Source organism: Prunus dulcis, chromosome 5 (genome assembly GCF_902201215.1).
Source record: "Prunus dulcis chromosome 5, ALMONDv2, whole genome shotgun sequence".
NCBI classification, from domain to species: Eukaryota; Viridiplantae; Streptophyta; class Magnoliopsida; order Rosales; family Rosaceae; genus Prunus; species Prunus dulcis.
The window spans coordinates 7,502,180-7,521,480 of NC_047654.1; the positions used below are offsets into that span (position 1 = coordinate 7,502,180).

General features: G+C 39.3%; 1 pseudogene; it reads right to left on the reverse strand.

Annotated features, from left to right (window-relative positions):
- Window positions 1-838: 838 nt before the first annotated feature.
- Window positions 839-16,477, reverse strand: LOC117628939 (annotated as a pseudogene).
- Between the last annotated feature and the right edge of the window lie 2,824 nt (window positions 16,478-19,301).

Here is a 19,301-nt window from a genome sequence, read left to right on the forward strand (position 1 = left end):
GTTCAAACTTCGAACTTGCCTCTTTTTTTTTTTCTTTTTTTTGGGACCAACTTCAATGCTGGATATTAAATTCGGGTTTGGGTTCCTCACCTACCCAATTGCAAAACTTTATCTTAATTCTCCCCAGCCCTTGGATTGATCTGATGGCTATAGAGTGAACCCCTTATAACTTACCCTTTATAACTTGCCACTCATTATAGTCTAGGCAATGCTGTAGTCAATAACAAAAAGAGAGTTTTCTTGTATTCATAATTCGCAATTGCAACATAATTAGCATTTTACTAGGGTTGGCAGCAATAATAAAAAGTGATACAAAGAAAATAGTTTATCATTTTTTGTTGTTTTAATAGGTAAATTAGGGACGTTTTGAAAAAATTATTAATTCTGGTGTTTGAATTTTCACACCCTGTTTAACGAGTTGTTTCGTGTCAATCTACTAACTTAACGCATCATATAAATTCAAACCGAAAATGGAAAAATAAACTACCTTCTAGGTCAATCAATAAGAGTGTAGGTGATAGAAAGTGAAGTTTGCGAATTAGCCCCATGTTCGAAATCAATTGTGTATAGTGTAATAAGGACATAATTAATTTTTTTCACACCTTCTCTTGTATAGTGTAATAAAGCATAGATAATAATATAAAAATATGTTAAGAAACTTGTTGAAACATATTGCTATGCTTTTTGTACTTGATGAAATGTGATGAAAACAAAAGAATCAAAGGTAGACAACACATACTAGACTGCCTTAGAATACAACATTACCCAATAACTATACCCAAGCTTGAATTATGCATAGTTTCCAATGTTTGATACAAGTGTCTCCTACCCATTAGGGCTACTCATAGAGTGCTGGATCCGATAACCTTGGAGTGGGGATGGCAACCAAAGGAACCTCCTTCTTCAAAGCAAGCCCAAACTTCTCGGAAAGATCCAGCTCCTCCCCTTATGGCAATCTCCAGTCAAAAGAATGCAAAAGCGTAGCAAGCAAATGCATCACTATCCTCTCAGCCATAGCGATCCCGATACATATTCTTTTCCCATACCCAAAAGGCAAATAGGTGAAGTCCCTTCCACTATAATCCCATTTACTATCCAAGAACCTGTTTGGATCAAACTCCAATGGGTTCTCCCAGTTACAAGGGTCTCTGTGTATGGCCTAGACGTTGACGAAAACCCGAGACCCTTTCGGGATGGTGTGGCCTCCGACGGTGCAGGTTTCGGTTGGGGAGTGAGGGATTAAGAGTGGCACGACTGGGTGCAAGCGAAGGGTTTCTTTCACGACGGCTTGTAAGTAGGGTAGTTTATGAATGTGGGATTCTTCTACAATGTTGTGCTTGCCAACTACGGCGTCTAGTTCTTGCTGGGCTTTTTGCATCACCTCTGGTTTGTTCACGACTTCGGCCATGGCAAACTCTACTGTGTAGGAGGATGTGTCGGTTCCAGCCGTCACCATATCCAGTCCACAATATTGAACACCAAGGTCATATGTTAATGCACTACTTCATTCAAACTATCCTTACAATTTAAAAAATAAGACATGTGGTAAGCAGTTGGTCAATGCAATGAGTTTACTCTCTTGCACTCAAGTTTAAATTCCTTTTCCGTAGATTAGATTAATTTAGAGTAATTTAAATTATCATTTGTATATTTATTTTTTTTAAGTTTTAAAATTTAATTTTATAAATAAATAATCAAATATCATATTATCTAGTTAATGACACATCAAAACTTGCCCTTCATATCCTCTCTCGTTGCCCCAATTAACCCTTTTTTTTCTTTTCCAAAGTTAAGAAGAGGAAGCGGGTTAAGACTATTTTTTATTGAGCTAGACTCCGTCGACATTGCCCCAATTAACTTAGTAACATAATATTTGGTTACTTCAATTTAAAGGGGATTTTTCATCTGGTTACCTGTGTTGTTTTTTTTAATTGAGCCACTTGAGTTGTAAGGATGATGAGTTTCAAAGTATTACTCCATTAATTAATATTCAGATTGAACCCCAAGCTCTTAAGCTTCAAAGAACTTCATCATGCATATGCATAGACAAACTTCTGGACAGCTAATGTGAGAACCTGTAATATATATAATTATTATTATTCATATTACATATTAATTATTTATTAATATGAAATTTTCTTATTTAAATATTTATTGTGAAGATTTATATGTTATTAAATCTTAAGTCTAGTATGACATTATCCTTTTAGTTGAAAGATGACACCGTTCTTCTTATCCCCGTGTAGAGACTTATAATTGGTTTTAATCAAATCAACATTGCCATGCCACCTTACATGCTAGTTGACAGGACCCGACCCAATTTCCACTTTGGAATTCGAGCCAAGTCCCGTGCGTATCCGACACCTGGCGAATGTCGGGCACAAGGGACCTTTTTACCCTTCTTGCTTCAACTCTTCTTTAAAATTCCTTTAGACTTCTGCCGAAAATTCGGCAGAGTCTCCCCTGTATTTTGACCATTCCCAAAACTTTTCACCTGTTAAACATTCAAATAATCCACACCAACTGCCAGAATAATTCAAATAACAAAATCCCAACTCCAGTTTTTCAGTTTCAACTAGATATCAGAGCATTTTCTAAATTTCAAGGTTTCAGGGATTTTCTATAAACTCTACCTGACTTGAAGCGCGGAGGTTATGAGTGGCCCGGTGGTGGATCCCGCGTATGTCTACAGCCTGGGGGTGAAAACCGTTTGAAGATGTGAGTGGACCAACATAAGAATTCTTGAAAACAGTTTAATAATCAAAATAACCCTCTCTATAGAAATTGTTAAATAAACTGAATACGCACCTTCCATTTAAAGCTTACTAAACTTAAAGCATTCCATATAAATCATAATCAAACTCGATAAATTTTATTCAAAAGCACTGAAATCAAGGTTGTATAAAACATTAAAATCAAATTTGTATATGAGCACTGTACTCAAACCTTGTATAATTGAACAAACTGTATGAATGTATTAATGCCTGAAAAAGCGGAGAAGCTGATGTAAAATAACTGAAGGTCATAATTAAATACGGTAAAACCAAAATCTTTTGAAAATACAACCTATTTGTACCCCTGTCATAACCGTCAATTCCCTGGCAGGTCTCGGGCGTCACACAGGCTACCCGAGCCTCAAACTGGCGAAATCAGGGGACTATGATCAGCCTGTCCCGCCGGCAGATTTCTCGATGACACCAAGTCAACTCGAGTCGCTCTGGCAGGATGCAGGGGACCGTAGTCAGCCTGATCCGCAATCCTGGCAGGTCTCGGGGACACAGAGTCAGCCGAGCCGCAATCCTGGCAGGTCTCGGGACACCAAGCCTGCCGAGCCGCAAATCCTGGCACTCACGGTTCGAGCGTCCCCGAAACTCGTGAGGCAAAGTCAAGTGCACTGACTGAACTATAATCAGACTGGATGTCCGTAGACATCGGTCCGACTCTGGGTAATCACCATAAAAAAAATGGGTACGAGGTGGGTTTAAAAATAGATTCCTTTTAGAAAATCCGATTAAAACTGAAATCTCAGGTTGTGCTGCTGTCTCATCTAATTTCAACCTCAAACTCTGTTTCTATAACTTATAAATAAGCAGCACAGATTTATAGAACTGTTACTGTACTGATCATGTTCAGAATCGTAATAAAACTTACTCAAAGACCAAATAAAGAAACTTATTCAAATAAATTCATTTCTAAAAACTTATTCATATAAAATCAATATAACTCATTTATAAAACTTATTTATATAAAAACACATCAAATCATTTATGAAATCTGACTTAGGAAAGAAGGTCCACTCACAGATGGTCCGAGCTACTTCGACCCCTCGAAGGTTTCTCCTGCTAGTCGGCTGGACCTCTGATGCCTGATTACCCATGAATAATAAATTAATAAACTGTTGAATAAAAGAATTTCAATTAAACACCCTGCCCCCGGCTCTTAGAAATATGTGCGTTCAAATCCAAGTTACTCCTGAGCCCACATTAGCCTTTTCAGACAATTGGACCAGTTTTAAAAGGTCCGATGCTCAGCTAAGCGATACACTGCCCGATCGGCCGACCCGGGACCCCGTGGGTCCACGATCTCTGATGGCCAATCTGGGCTTCCCCGAGGGTTCCTTACAAAGAGGGAACCATGTTCTGCGAATTTGGCTTGAAATGGACGGTCGGATAGCTAAAATTGCGTTATCGCTTAAAATCCAAATCCTAGCCCCAGGGTTCGCGATTCCGTAGTATCCGGGACTCCGATTCGCAATCCGTCGAATTCTACGTGCTCCTGAAATCACGTAGACCGACATATCCAAAATTCAGCGCGATCCAACGATTACACGACACTGCACCCACGGATCGCGCGGTATGGAAAATCCGTTCGGGGCTCAAACGGACTCCGAATCGAGATCCGCGAAATCCCACACGCTCGTGACGACACGAGGACCTCAAAACTGGCCAGAGCCATGCCACCACCCTGGCACACGCGCCGCAACACGCGCAGGGCAGATCGGGTGTCCAAAGCGATTCGGGTGCGCCGAAAAATCGTGGAACCGAGACTCCAAACTCCTAACCTAGGTAAAACACCCTATATGGAGTCACTTTTGTTCTTGGACCACCCCTAAAAAGCGACCAGAAATAGTAGTTTCGAAGGGCCGAAGTTTCGGCCAAACTTCAAGTCGAAAATTGAACCCCTTAACGCTAAATTCGATCGAAGCCCATATACCCATCATCTAGAGCACGAAAAATAGGTCAAAAACCATACCTTACTCGATCGATTTGGTGGAGAAACGAGGGAGAATTTTGAGCTGGAAGTTCGGGTGGCATTCGGACGAACCGTCGGCTTCCATGGTGGATTCCGGCCGATACCGACCACGGCAGCGGCGGCGCTGGCTCGGGAATGCTTCGCCGTCGAGTGGCGCTTCATTTGGGACCGGTCCCGGAGATCGGCCCCAAGTGTGGTGGCCTGGGGAACGGTTGGAAGGCGCGGAGGTCGCGGGAGGGTTGCTGCGGGAGGAGAGAGAAAGGGCTGACGGGGGAGAAGAGAGAGAGCTATAAAAATCTGACTTTTTGACCAAATTCCCATTTTGCCCTTCGCGGTTTTTAGACCATAACTTCTTCGTTACAGTTCCGATTCTGGTCTACTCCGTGTCTACGAACTCCTTTCGCCGCGCTCTACGCAATGGCGCAAGCGAAATTCCCAAATTCTTTCTCGATCAAAAAGTCAAATTTCCCCCATTAAATAATGCGAGGGCAAAATTGTCTTTTTGCAAGAAGATATTTTCCTTACTTTTTAGATATTTTCTTCCTTTTTAGATATTTTATTTTGGGTTCTTACACTAGTAACAAGTGATGTTGTGATATCATTGGCCAAAGGTGGATGACTCACATTATTCCTTACCTTTCTACCTTATCTTTTGGTGGTGGTGTTGTGATATCATTGGCCAAAGGGGGATGAGTCACATTATTCCTTATCTTTCTATCTTATCTTTTGGAAGTGGTTTTGTGATATCATTGGCCAAAGGGGGATGAGTCATATTATTCCCTTACTTTTCTATCTTATCTTTTGGTGGTTTAAAATATTATTTGGGTGCATCCATAACCTCTACTATAAGTATCATGCTTCCATACTTCAATATATTCATTCCAACCCTTTAACATAGATTTCTACCATGAAGTCGTGTTTAGAGAGAGAGAGAGAGAGAGAGAGAGAGAGAGAGAGAGAGAGAGAAAAAAAAAGATGAAGAACGTGTGTGTTTGTCTTGCAATATTTCATACTGATCATGGTGAGTGGGTTAAGTAAAATGTTCTAAAAGTTCTCATTTTATGATAAATGTGAAAATCATGGGTTTATTCTATTTACACTAATCATGAATCCAAGGAATTTTCTGGAAGATACACCGAAGGCGCATTTCATCGGGTTCAGCCTCATCTGGTAGTCTTTCAGTATGCCAAACATGATTGATAAATTGTGCAGGTGATCTTCGGTAGTTCTGCTTTTTACCAACATGTCGTCAACGTAAACTTCCATGATGTTGCCGATGTATCTGGCGAAAATTCTGTTGGCAAGCCTTTGATATGTTGCCCCTGCGTTCTTCAGGCCGAACGGCATGACATTGTAACAGTACAACCCTTTGTCCGTTATGAAGGCGGTGTGTTCGCTGTCCGAAGTTCCCCAAGTTTTAGACACAATCCGATATCGACTAGTCCAAGAAATTGGATAATTCCGGTTCGTATGAAGTGATCAGTTCACAATTGTATATCATTTTGTACCCTTCTTGCTTATGATTTGGTTATGTTATTGAGTCAAACATGTGCTTTTAATCCCTTTTTCTGTTTATCATTCAGTTCATTGGGCCTTAGGTAACAATGGTGTCTTTTGATAAGAAAAGATGCAAAATGGTGCAAAAACGAGCAGACTGGGTTAGCAACTCATTTCGGCCTTAACATCTTCCTCCGGACTTGGATTTGCCCAAATAAATTGTGGTTGGAAAGATGAGAGTCTGAACTTCAAGATGGACTACTCAAATGCAGCAGATAATGAAGTTGAGCCCAATTCGTGAGCCCATGTACACACCAGACCTGACATGTTGAGCAATTAAGGGAGGAACATGTTGAGCAATTAAGGGAGGAACATGTTGAGCAATTAAAGGAGGTCTTTCCAGCAATTAAGGGAGGTCTTTCCTTGACTTTAGACCTGACATGTTGAGCAATTAACGGAGGAACATGTTGAGCAATTAAAGGAGGTCTTTCCAGCAATTAAGGGAGGTCTTTCTTTGACTTTAGACCTGACATGTTGAGCAATTAAGGGAGGTAATTAAGGGAGGTGTGTCAGCTACTCAAGTGCAGAAGAGTCACTCCATTCACCTATAATTCACTCCAGCCATCCTATATCAAGGGATTGAGCCCAAAATCAGAACAAAGAAGAACTCCAGCAAGCCTTCCTTCCATATTCCTACGAATTTGTTCTTTCTCTGCCATCACCAGCCACCCAAACTCATCCCCAATCACCTCTTTAGTTGCCATACTCTAGACATGAGAAAGTTCTTGGAGTAGCATTAGAAGTGGAGAAGCACCTGGAGAAGCCTTGGAAACCACAAGCAACTTCAGAATTGGTTTTCTCTACTCTTATTGCATTCAATATGTTTTCTCATTTTTGCGTAAGTTTCATTTCCATTATGAGTAGCTAAATTCATAACTAGGGCTATGATGTAACCTAACATGAATATTCCGGGTTTATAAGTTGAAGTTTTGAGTTTCAAGTTTGATTCATGATTCATATTCCTATTCTTTATGCTTATCAGTTAAAATGCTTGTTTGGATGATTGATCACCATTAGAACTTGTATATTAGCTACCTTGGTTTGAATCAAGAGTAGACACCATGCTTTGATTTGAATTGAACTATGAATAAGAAAAGTATGTATGGACATTCGACAACAGAGATTAGATACATGCTTGGTTGTTTAAATTGTTCTTCTATGCTTAATGGGTTCCTAATGCTTAATTTAGATTGGACAACAAATAATCAAGTTAGGGAATTAGGAGCACAAGGTTAGGACCAGACACCATGGCCTAATCATACTTTAGCTAGAATCAACCTTTGAATCCGAATGAGACTTGTCACTTGACTCCTTATAACCCAGAATTGAATTGTTATGGTGAATCGAATGCCCTAGTATCCCAACCTGTTTTCCAGCCTACAAAAGTACTCTTTTTTACATTTGTTCACCTTGCTTTTGTTTGAAATTTCGTTTTGCCTCATTTGTTCAACAATTACAACCACTCTTGCTTTAAAATTCTATTTTAGACTTAACCTCCTACTTTCTTGAATCTGGTAACCTAAGTACATAACTAATTTTAACTTCTCAGTCCTCGTGGGTACGACCTCGTACTTGTCTTGCTATACTACTAATTGGCCCGTACAATTGCGAGTTAACGTTTTATTCATGGAACATGAGAACTTCAATGACGGGGTATCCAAAGGGTAAATGTACCAGATGGGGACATAGGGCAGTGAGGCCAATAGGGGTCACGTACTGGGTACAATTTGTGAAGGATAACCAAGATATGAAGTAATGATGTGATATGATTTGGATTGTGTATCTTTTTATTATATTTTTCTAGAGTGTGTAAAATGACATTGCTTGACTAACATATTACATCATCTACTCACTGAGTAGTGGTTTACTCATCCCTCACCTATTTTGTTTTTCAGATCAATTTGTGGGCAAGACAAAGCCGAAACCAGAGAAGTTGGATTAATTTAGAGTGATAAACTTTTATTTATATCTTGTACAGTTGTAAATATAATGGTAATATATTTTAACCAATTTTTCAGTCTTTTTATATATTTCTTTCAATTCACGCACCTTGATTCTAGAATATTCTTTATTTCTAGAACGGGGCGTGACAAAATGGTATTAGAGCCTAGGGATTAGATACCCCTGGGGAAGAAATGTGATATAGTGTCAGTAAATTTCGAGGACGAAATTTTTTTTAGGAAGGGTAGATTGTGAGAACCTGTAAAATATATATATATATATATATATAAAATAATTATTCATACTACATATTAATTATTTATTAATATGAAATTTTCTTATTTAAATATTTATTGTGAAGATTTATATGTTATTAAATCTTAAGCCTAGTATGAGATTATCCATTTAGTTGAAAGATGACATCATTCTTCTTATCCATGTGTAGAGACTTAGAATTGGTTTTAATCAAATCAACATTGTCATGCCACCTCACATGCTAGTAACAAGTGATGTTGTGATATCATTGGCCAAAGGTGGATGACTCACATTATTCCTTACCTTTCTACCTTATCTTTTGGTGGTGGTGTTGTGATATCATTGGCCAAAGGGGGATGAGTCACATTATTCCTTATCTTTCTATCTTATCTTTTGGAAGTGGTTTTGTGATATCATTGGCCAAAGGGGGATGAGTCATATCATTCCCTTACTTTTCTATCTTATCTTTTTGGTGGTTTAAAATATTATTTGGGTGCATCCATAACCTCTCCTATAAGTATCATGCTTTCATACTTCAATCATTCCAATCCTTAAACATAGATTTCTACCATGAAGTAGTGTGTGTGTGTGTGTGTGTGTGTGTGTGAGAGAGAGAGAGAGAGAGAGAGAGAAGGAAGAAAAAGAAACAAGATGAAGAGTGTGTATGTGTTTGTCTTGCAATATTTCATACTTATCATGGTGAGTGGGTTATGTAATATGTTCTAAAAGTTCTTATTTTGTGATAAATGTGAAAATCATGGGTTTATTCTATTTACAAACCTCTCTCTATTTTCAAGTCAAGCATGTCTAATTTGTGCAATATTTCACACAATATATATTATTTGGAGTTTTTGTGAAGTATGTATTATTCATGGAACATGAGAACTTCAGTGACGGGGCATCCGAAGGATAAATGTACCAAACGGGAACATAGGGCAGTGAAGCTGATGGGGGTCACATACTGGGTACAATTTGTGAAGGATAACCAAGATATGAAGTAATGATGTGATATGATTTGGATTGTGTATCTTTTTATTATATTTTTCTAGAGTGTGTAAAATGACATTGCTTGATTGACATATTACATAATCTACTCACTGAGCGGTGGTTTGCTCATCCCTCACATATTTTGTTTTTCAAATCAATTAGTGCGTAAGACAAAACCAAAATCAGAGAAGTTGGATTAATTTAGAGTGATAAACTTTTATTTATATCTTGTACACTTATAAGATTATTATATATATATATATATATATATTTATAAATATAATGGTAATGTATTTTAACCAAGTTTTCAATCTTTTTATTTATTTATTTCAATTCACACACCTTGATTCTAGAATATTCTTTATTTCTAGAACGGGGCGTGACAGCTAAGGATAGACAATGGGTAGTTATAGGTATCCATACTAGGTCGGGCCGGGCTTTATTTATTTATATGTATGTGGGCCCACAAGTAGGGCTTTTCTGAGCGGACCATGTTGGATTTTTTTGGGCTCAAACGAGCCATGCTTTAGATACCCAAGCTCAAGCCCGACCCACTCAACAATGAGTCGGACCGACTCATAGCCCGTTACAAGACGAGTCAAGCTTTTTCTCGATGGGCCAAACAAGCCTCTATCAATCCACGGATTGGCGAGCCTAATAATGACCCCTAACCCACACCATCCCCAACCATCACATCCCTAACTTGTAATGGATTCCCATATCACATTATCTAAAATACAACCCAAAGGCTAATATATTTTTTTATTTATATATATAATAATTTAAATTACTTTAAATTAACTTAATTTTGAGGAAAAATAACTTAACACAATATATACTGACACTCCATATTTGATAAATACAAAAATTTTGAAAATAATCTAAAATATGCAAATATATATAAAAATGAATTGTCAAGAATTGCCTACCTACCACATACAATAAATTTTAAAAGGCTTATTTATATACATGCCCCATGTGCTTTCAAACTTGTCTCAGATTACCACATGTATTTGAAAACGTCTCAAAGTACCCTCTAACCTTTTAAAAACCGTCTCACTTTACCCCTTCCGTCAATTTTTTTGACGTTCCGTTACGAACATTGGGCCCCACTTCCTTTTTTTCTCCTCCTTCCCCCCCCCCCCCCCCCAAAAAAAAAAAAATTCCAGAACAGCTTTGTTACTGTTCATCTGACCAGTTTTTAGGCCGCCATCTCCTTCTCCAGCCACCCCAAGTGACGACATGGGTATCAAAAGAACCAGCATGTTGTCCTCCACTAGCCTCACATCTCAGCCGCTGCCAACCGCCGTCTGGATCGCTAGAAAAAGCAAGAAATTGGCCGATTTTTACCCAAAATCTCCATCGCTCATTCGGGCGATTCCGAGCACCATTTTCTTCGATCCATGTATGTTTTTCAACCTCTCGAGCTGTTCTTGCTGCTAGTTGTGTTGGTTAGGACAAATTTTTGAGTTTTGGAGGGTAAATAAGCTATGAACATTAACAAAGGAGAGGGGCTGTTGTTCTGGAATGGGGGGAAGGGGAAGGAGGAGAAAAAAAGAAGAAAAAAGGAAGTGGGGCCCAACATTTGTAACGGAATGTTAAAAAAACTTACCGAAAGGGTAACGTGAGACAGTTTTGAAAAGGTTAGAGGATACTTTGAGATGTTTTCAAATACTTGTGGTAATCTGAGACAAGTTTGAAAGCACAAGGGGCATATACATAAATAAGCCATTTTTAAAAAATTAGAAGAGAGAAGAACATACCATAAGCAGGGCTTTGACGTGGTTCATGGTGAGAGGCGTCTTAGAATCCACCTCATCTTTCAAACTCAACAAAAACGCCAAAACATCCTTGCTTCCTTTGCCGCCTTCCTTCTCAATCCTCAGTCGTCAATCAATCATCTCCTCAAATACCCCATCAAACCTCCGGACCAGCCTCTCCACCCGCTTCCTTATCCCTTGCAAATCGAACCGGGCCAAACCCGGATAAAAGTCCAAAACGTTCGGCTTCCCAATAAGCTCTGTTAAAATCAACACCACTTCCCGAAACTCCGCCCCTAAGAAGCACGGACACGGATACGGATACGGCGATACGATACGATACGACACGGGGATACGACAAATCTCCAAAAACTAAAATACGATACGTCATGGATACGGTAATTAAAAATTTATATTAAAATATAATAATAACAATATATATAATTTAAAACATATTTTAATTAACATAAAAATTGAAATTCATCAACCAAATTCAAATTTAAACTCTAGAAATATATTTAAAATATAATAATAATATTAATAATAGGAGAACCCAACTAACAGATCAGTTGTGCTATTAGTAATAATAATGATATGAAATCTTTGGCACGTGAACTCTTGCAGGCAGCAGAGCAACTTGGTAAAAAATATAATATAATATATATATATATATATATTTGTATAAGGGCAAAATACAAAACTGGACCAGAGAACACGAGAGAGAGAGAGAGAGAGAGAGAGAGAGAGAGGCAAACATACCGACGACGGCCTCCAAAAACACAGAAAGAGCAGATTTTATATTGAACCACAACCACCAGATGAAGACAAATTGAAGAACCAGGCTGCTTTTATTTTCTGGTGAAGAAGATGAATTGATGGGTGGTGGTAGCATTATGCCCATATATTTATATAAAGAAGATGAAGATCTGTCGGAATTAAGAAAAAATCTTCAAAGTTCCAAAACAAAACAGGTATCCCGTGTCGTTTAGGACTTCCTAGTTGTGTCAAATTCTGTTTTTTTTCTGAAATTATTTCCTAAATCGTATCTGCAAATTGGGATACGTAACAGATACGGGTATCCTTTTGTGATTGACCGTATCCGTTGACTCGGATACGTATCCTGTGCGTATCTCAGCGTATCCTCTGCGTATCGTGTCTCCGTGCGTATCCGACACGGGATACGCTGGTCTCCGTGCGTATCCATGCTTCTTACTCCGAGACCAACCCTCTCATCTCTCTCTCCGGTCCCGCCCCATAACATGTTCATCACAACGTTGAACGCCGTCAAGAATGCCTGCTGGTCCACGTTGATGGGAGACCCAACCCGGGCGTACAAGTACCCGACGGTCTTCCGAATCTGTCTTCGCTGGAGCCCGTACACCGAGGCCAGGGTCGTGTTGCTGAGCATCTTGAGCACGCAGACTTTTCTCAGCATCCGCCATTCAGGTCCGTAGGTGGCGGTCTGACCCGCTTCGAGGACGTCATGGTTGGCGAAGGTGACGTCATGGTTTTTGAGGATGTGGCGAGCGGAGGAAGGAGAGGTGACGACGATGCAAGTCTTGGTGCCTAGACTGAGCCTAAAGATTGGGTCGTGGGCTTGGGCCAGGCCCAGAAAGTAGAAGTGAAGGTGTGGGCGCAGAGAGAGGAGGTTGCCGACGAACGGGAGGCCCAATGGGCCTAGCGGCAATAACGGAGTGGTGGTTGTGGTCTTGTATTTTTTTATTAACAAAACCCAGAATGAGATTATAACGGCGTTACGGCAGAGAAAGTAATGAAGAGCAGTGTGTGAAAAACGTTATCGTTTTAAGACCACCATGAAGATAAGGAAATGGGTTTCATGGCTGAGCAGGAAGGGGAAAAAGAAGGAACTTGTGGACTGTGTGATTGTGGTTGGTGTACCGAATGAACAGCTTAATATTGGGGGATGCTTGTATAATCGTATAGTAATATATTTAAAATATTAATTTTATTTTGAAAATTAATTTGTGGCGCGCAAGTGAAGAAGAAGAAGAAAAAGATGTATAGAGCAAAAAAGAAAAGAAAAGAAAAGATGGAGAAAAATAGAAACCACAAGGTGAATTGGGCATAAAACAAATTCCGTTGACGTGGAACTACTTGAGACAACTCTACTATGTGTTCGAGTCATGTTGTCAGTAGTCCTCGTTGCTGCGCGATCTATAATTTTATACATAAATTTATACTTGTGGCAATTGGCAATTGGCAATTGGGTGCCACGCGTAAGTCCTTATGACTCGAGATTGTGGGTCTACCCTAATGTTTGTGGTGAGAGTAACCAATCTCCTCCTGAACTTTTTTTCACCCAAAAAAAGCCAAGACTTAATCTATGGTTGTCACACACAAAAATGACAGAAATATAAAACACGATAGAGGAAAAAAGAAGGGAGCTTTAGTAATATATCCAAAATAGGACATGAAATTATTTAAAAAAACCCTATATGGAATAAACTTTAGAAATACACCCAAAAACCATTTACTATCTAAAAAATGAGTGTTGAAATTCCTATAATTACATCTCTGCCATTTATTAACTTAAAACAAGCTCAATACAAAAAACTCAAAAAAAAAAAAAAACCAAAATAAGCCCAGCAAGCCCGAAGTACATTGTTAATATCATGTCATAGAAGTGTATTGTTAATACCATGTCATAGAAATATATTGTTAATATCATGTCATAGAAGTACAATATTAATATCATTTCATATAAAAACATTGTTAATACCATTTCATACGGAAAAAAAACCCAAAAAAGCCCAGCAAGATATCTGATATCCTTTGCAAAAACCACCTCCAATTGTCCATAGTTTTACCAGAAGCAATCGCAAAGGCCCTCTACAAGAAGAAAAAAAAAGTGCACAGTTAATACTGTGTCATAGAACTACCTTCATAGTGAAAATCACATTATGCATATCATAAACTTCAAGTGCACAGCTATATGAGCAAAATATAGAGCATACTTTGTTACTGAAAAATCTGTTAATACTATGTCATGGAAGTACACTGTTAATACTATGTCATAGACATCAACTCAATTGCAAGGTAGGAACAGTTTAACAACTGTTTATACCACTTACTAGAAGCTAACAACTATATTTCATTTGCATAATAGCTACGATAAAAATGTACAACTGCAAAACCTCATGTTCATAAACCAACAACCTTGAAAAACATAATGGAAAATACAACCCTTTGGAACAAACCTAGGAACCCAGAGCAAAAACCTCATCTTCGTAAACTAGCAACCTTGTAATACAACTGAAATTGAAAGAACAAGTGCTGCATGTGAACTGGTTTGGCAACAAGTTGCTACCAAAACTGCCATGACAGAAACAAACAATATGAGCTGCAGCAGTGAATGCCTTGATTTTCTTTTCATTTTTTGCCACTGGTAAAAAATATTAAATGTCTTCTTCCGTGCTAACCTATGTTGCACCGATACGGCGGATTTTTGGGGTATGCTCGTATCCGATACGGCGCCGATACGATACGGTACCGATACGGCATCGATACGTATCCGATACGCCATGTGGCGTATCGTAGACTTTTCTAGGATGTTGACTTTACGATACGGCTCCGATACTCCATTGATTAGGTCCCGATACATCAATGGGTAACTTTGACGGCAACTAAAAGATAAGAGGAAGAAGGAGGAAGGAGGAAGAAGGAAGAATGAAGAAGAAGATAACTTATTTGCGCTTGCAGCTGCTGCAAATCTGCAGTTGCAGATAGTTGCTGTGCGAAGAAGAGGCGGCTAACTAGTGAAGAAGATGATGTTGGGCGCCCTAATTACAATACTCACCGTTTTAGTTGCATGTTTGTTAAAAAAATTGTTTTATACCTTTTTAATTCTGATGTATTCATTTGGGCCGAGCCCAAGAACTGAAACTCATATATGGCCTAGAAAAACATAAGGAACCAGAAAAAAAAGCCCAAAATGCTAATTTTACATATATATGTTTATATTTTTATAATTTTTATATTTATATTATTTTAATCGCCGTATCGGTGCCGTACCCGTATCTTATTTTTTAGAAATTTGCCGTATCGGCGTATCGTGTCGTATCGTATCGCCGTATCCGTATCCGTATCGGTGCAACATAGGTGCTAACTAATGGCAACAAACCTGATATTGAGCAAATCCTTTTGCAGTTTCCACGGATATGGTAATTAATTAAGATTAGTAAATTTGATGTGACACAAAAGCAAATGGAGATTACACCACGTGAGGTGTAGCCCCACTAAGTTACGGTGTTCGATAATTGGAAAAATGTACGTACTGTTATTTGGTTGAAGCTTCGGTTGACAGCAACTGGAACCATTTTTCTCCAAACATTACTGCTAACCATTGCATCAGTTGTTATTACCTGTCCATGTAATTATATTAGCTAATCACTAGTCAAACATCAAGCGAGAAACACTAGAAGACATACTCCAAGCATGGTAGCCATATTGGGGTGGATCATCCTGGAACCTTTTGCCATTCCCCTAATTCTTATATCTGTCCCTCCAACCTGAAAAATTCACCAGTTTTTTTTAAGGACCAGCCTGGTTTCTATTTTACTGCCTACAGGTTTCAAAAATAAAAACATGATATTGCCAAAGTTTTGTACAGCTAATCAGCAATTAACATAATCCAAAAAGTAGCAGATATTGCATTCACTACAGATATAAATACATGAAACTAGATCTTGCACACCTGACACTGAATTGCCACACTCTTGCTAACAGGGTCGGTTGTTGTGATTGCCACTGCTGCATCATCTGCCCTGCAGACCAAGGCAAAATGACTTCTCAGGGAGATGATTTAAAAAATTTAAGCCCAAGGTTTCACAGAAAAAGAAAAACACGAATTGAAATTCGATGCTAAAAATAAATTAAGTTCAAAACCATTAACATTTACCCCTCAGTTGATGCTGATAGTGAATTAACTAGTTTTGGAAGAGATTTTAGAAGTGCTTCCTACATATGAAAATTAAAAAATGAATCGTTTGTACAACACTTAGAACAGATCATGTTATAAATCTTCCTAAAATCATCATGCAACATTTATCAGCTGATCTGTTAATATTTCAAGAAATCCTGTGCAAATCAGTATGATTAGAATTTGAGCATAACATGGAAACAGGAATATGATGGTTATATAGTACCTTTTTTATCCTTTGGCCAATCACACCAGTGGATTCAATCAGCACTTCCGCAGGCTTCATTTGAAGTCGCTGCAGTACAAAGTAGCCCAGACTTGATCATCGGCCCTGCTTGGTTCTTTTCCGACCACTCTCACTACTGACTGTGGCCGGAGCACCAAGATCGCTGGCTTGGTTTCCACGAAGGGAGAGAAACGAGAGAGAGAGAGCCCAGAATTTTTTTTTAAAAACTAATTTAATACTAAGAGCAACTCCACCCATTTGCCCTTAGCCATGGCAAGGGGGAGCTAGGGCAGCCACTATTCACGTGAATAGTGGTTGCCCCTTGCAAATAGTATTTTGTGTTTCCACCCATTGTCATGGCTAAGGTCAATTACTATTCTTTTTTTTTCCACAAATTTTTTAATGAAAATAATTAATTTGGATAATATTTTCATATAAGATTTCTGGGTTCCTACGTGTCAAGACTGTTCATAATCGGATAAAATTTCCGGATAAGATTTTTGGATTCAAATTTCGGATGAATTTCAAAATTCAAATTTCAGATAAATTTTTGGGTTCAAATTTCGAATGAGTTTCAAAATTCAAAATTCATATAAATTTGGGTTCAAATTTCGAATGAATTTCAAAATTCAAATTTCATATAAATTTGGGTTCAAATTTCGAATGAATTTCAAATTTCAGATAAGATTTTCATCCAATCAAATCAAGCCACGTGGCATGTCTATCTGCCAAAATTTTCTATAAAACCAGATGCTCAGCTCATACCTCTCACACCACATCTTTCTATATTTTCATTTCTCAGAGTTTAGATTTCATACTTCATTCATTCTCAATGGAAGATTTTAGGAGATGCTTGGAGAGGCAAGAGCGAGAAACAAATGAGAGAAATCGTAGAGCAGATGAAATCAATGAGTTGCAGAGACAAGTCGATGAACAAGTTGTCATAGTAGTAGCTTTGCAAGATGAAGAGAACCAAGGTCGCCGCCTTGGTTCACAAATTGGCCGCCGCCGGAATGTGGACAGACATAGGCATTCTCGGGGTAAGAATCTTTTGGAAGATTATTTTATCCCAACTTCTTTGTACTCTGATATTGATTTTTGAAAGCGATTTAGAATGCAACCCCATTTGTTCAATAAAGTCATGCATGATATTTGCAATTATGATGCATACTTTGTTCAAAAGTGTGATGCTACTGGGGTTTTGGGGCTTCTTCCAGAGCAAAAGCTAACAGCTGTTATACGAATGTTAGCGTATGGAACATCTGCTTATCAGGTGGATGAGATTGCCCACATGGGGAAGTCCACTACGTTGGAGGCTTTAGTAAGATTTTGTCAAGCAGTTGAAACTTTGTACACTAGGGACTACCTACGTAGACCTACTCCCAGGGACCTCCAACTGCTTCTACAAAAAGCCGAAGCTCGAGGATTTCCAGGAATGATTTGTAATAACCCAAAACAAAATATCTAAAAATGAGGATTAATTTATTCTAGCAAAAAGACGATTTTGCCCTCGCATTATTTAATAGTGAAAAAGTTGACTTTTTGACCGAGAAGGAATTTGGCAATTCCGCTTACGCCGTTGCGTAGAGCACGGCGAAACGAGTCCGTGGACATGGAGTAGACTCGAATCGGATTTGTAACGAAGAAAATACGGTCAAAATACCGCGAAGGGCAAAATGATAATTTGGAAAAAAAGTCAGATTTTTATCCCTTTTCTCCTCTCTCTCTCCCCTCATTTCTCTCTCCTCTCTCTCTCTCCTCCCGTCGCGCGCAGGCCGTGCGCCCTCCTCCCTTCCAGCTCCTCCCGTCGCCACCACAGGGCACGCCGATCTCCGGCGTTGGTACCATCAGCTTCGTCACGTCGCCGCCGTCACGCCACGACCCGTCGCCGCCCCTGCACCGGCCGGAGCTCGTCGAAAACTGGAGGAGAATCGACAGTTTTCACCTGAATTTCAAGCTCTTCGTTCTCCCTCAATTCTCAACCAAATCGTTCGAGTAAGGTATGGTTTCTCAGCTATTTTTCGTGCTCTAACTGATGGTTGGCTGGGTTTTGATCGATTTTACCTCTAGATCACTCGATTTTCGAATTGAAAATCAGCAGAACTTCGGCCGCCGTGATCGGCCATTTTCGGCCACTTTTTGGGGTATGTCCAAGAATAAAAGTGAGTCCAAATAGGGTGTTTTACCTAGGATAGAAGTTTGGAGTCTCAGTTTTGAGTTTTTTTGGCGACCCGGTATCACTTTGGACACCCAAGCTGTCGGCGCGTGTGAGGGTACAGTAGCAATTCTGTGTAGTTTTGCGATCCTCGTGTTGTCACGAGCGCGTAGGATTTCGCGGATGTCGATTTGGAATCCGTTTGAGCCCCGAACGGATTTTCCATATTGCGCGATTCCTGGGTCCAGTATCGTTGACCCGTTGGATCGCACTCAACTTTGGATATGTCGTTCTACATGATTTCAGGATCGTGTAGGATTAAACGAATTATGAATCGGAGTCCCGGATACTCCGAAATCGCGAACCCTGGGGCTAGGGTTTGGATTTTAAGCGATAACGCGATTTTGGCTAATCCGACCGTCCGTTTCGGACCAAACTCGCGGAACATGGGTCTTTCTCTGTGAGGAACCTTTAGAGAATCCCAGATTGGCCATCGGAGATCGTAGACCCCACGAGGTTCCTGATCGGCCGGTCTGGCAGTTTATCGCTTAGTACAGCTTCGGATCTTTTAAGCCGTTCTAATTGTATGAAAAGCTAAAGTGGGCATAGGATTGACTTGAAAATGAATGCACGCATTTCTAGGAGTCGGGGGTCAAGGTTTTTAATTTAATTCTTTTATTGAGCAGTTTATTAATTTATTATTCATGGTTAATCAGGCACCAGAGTCCC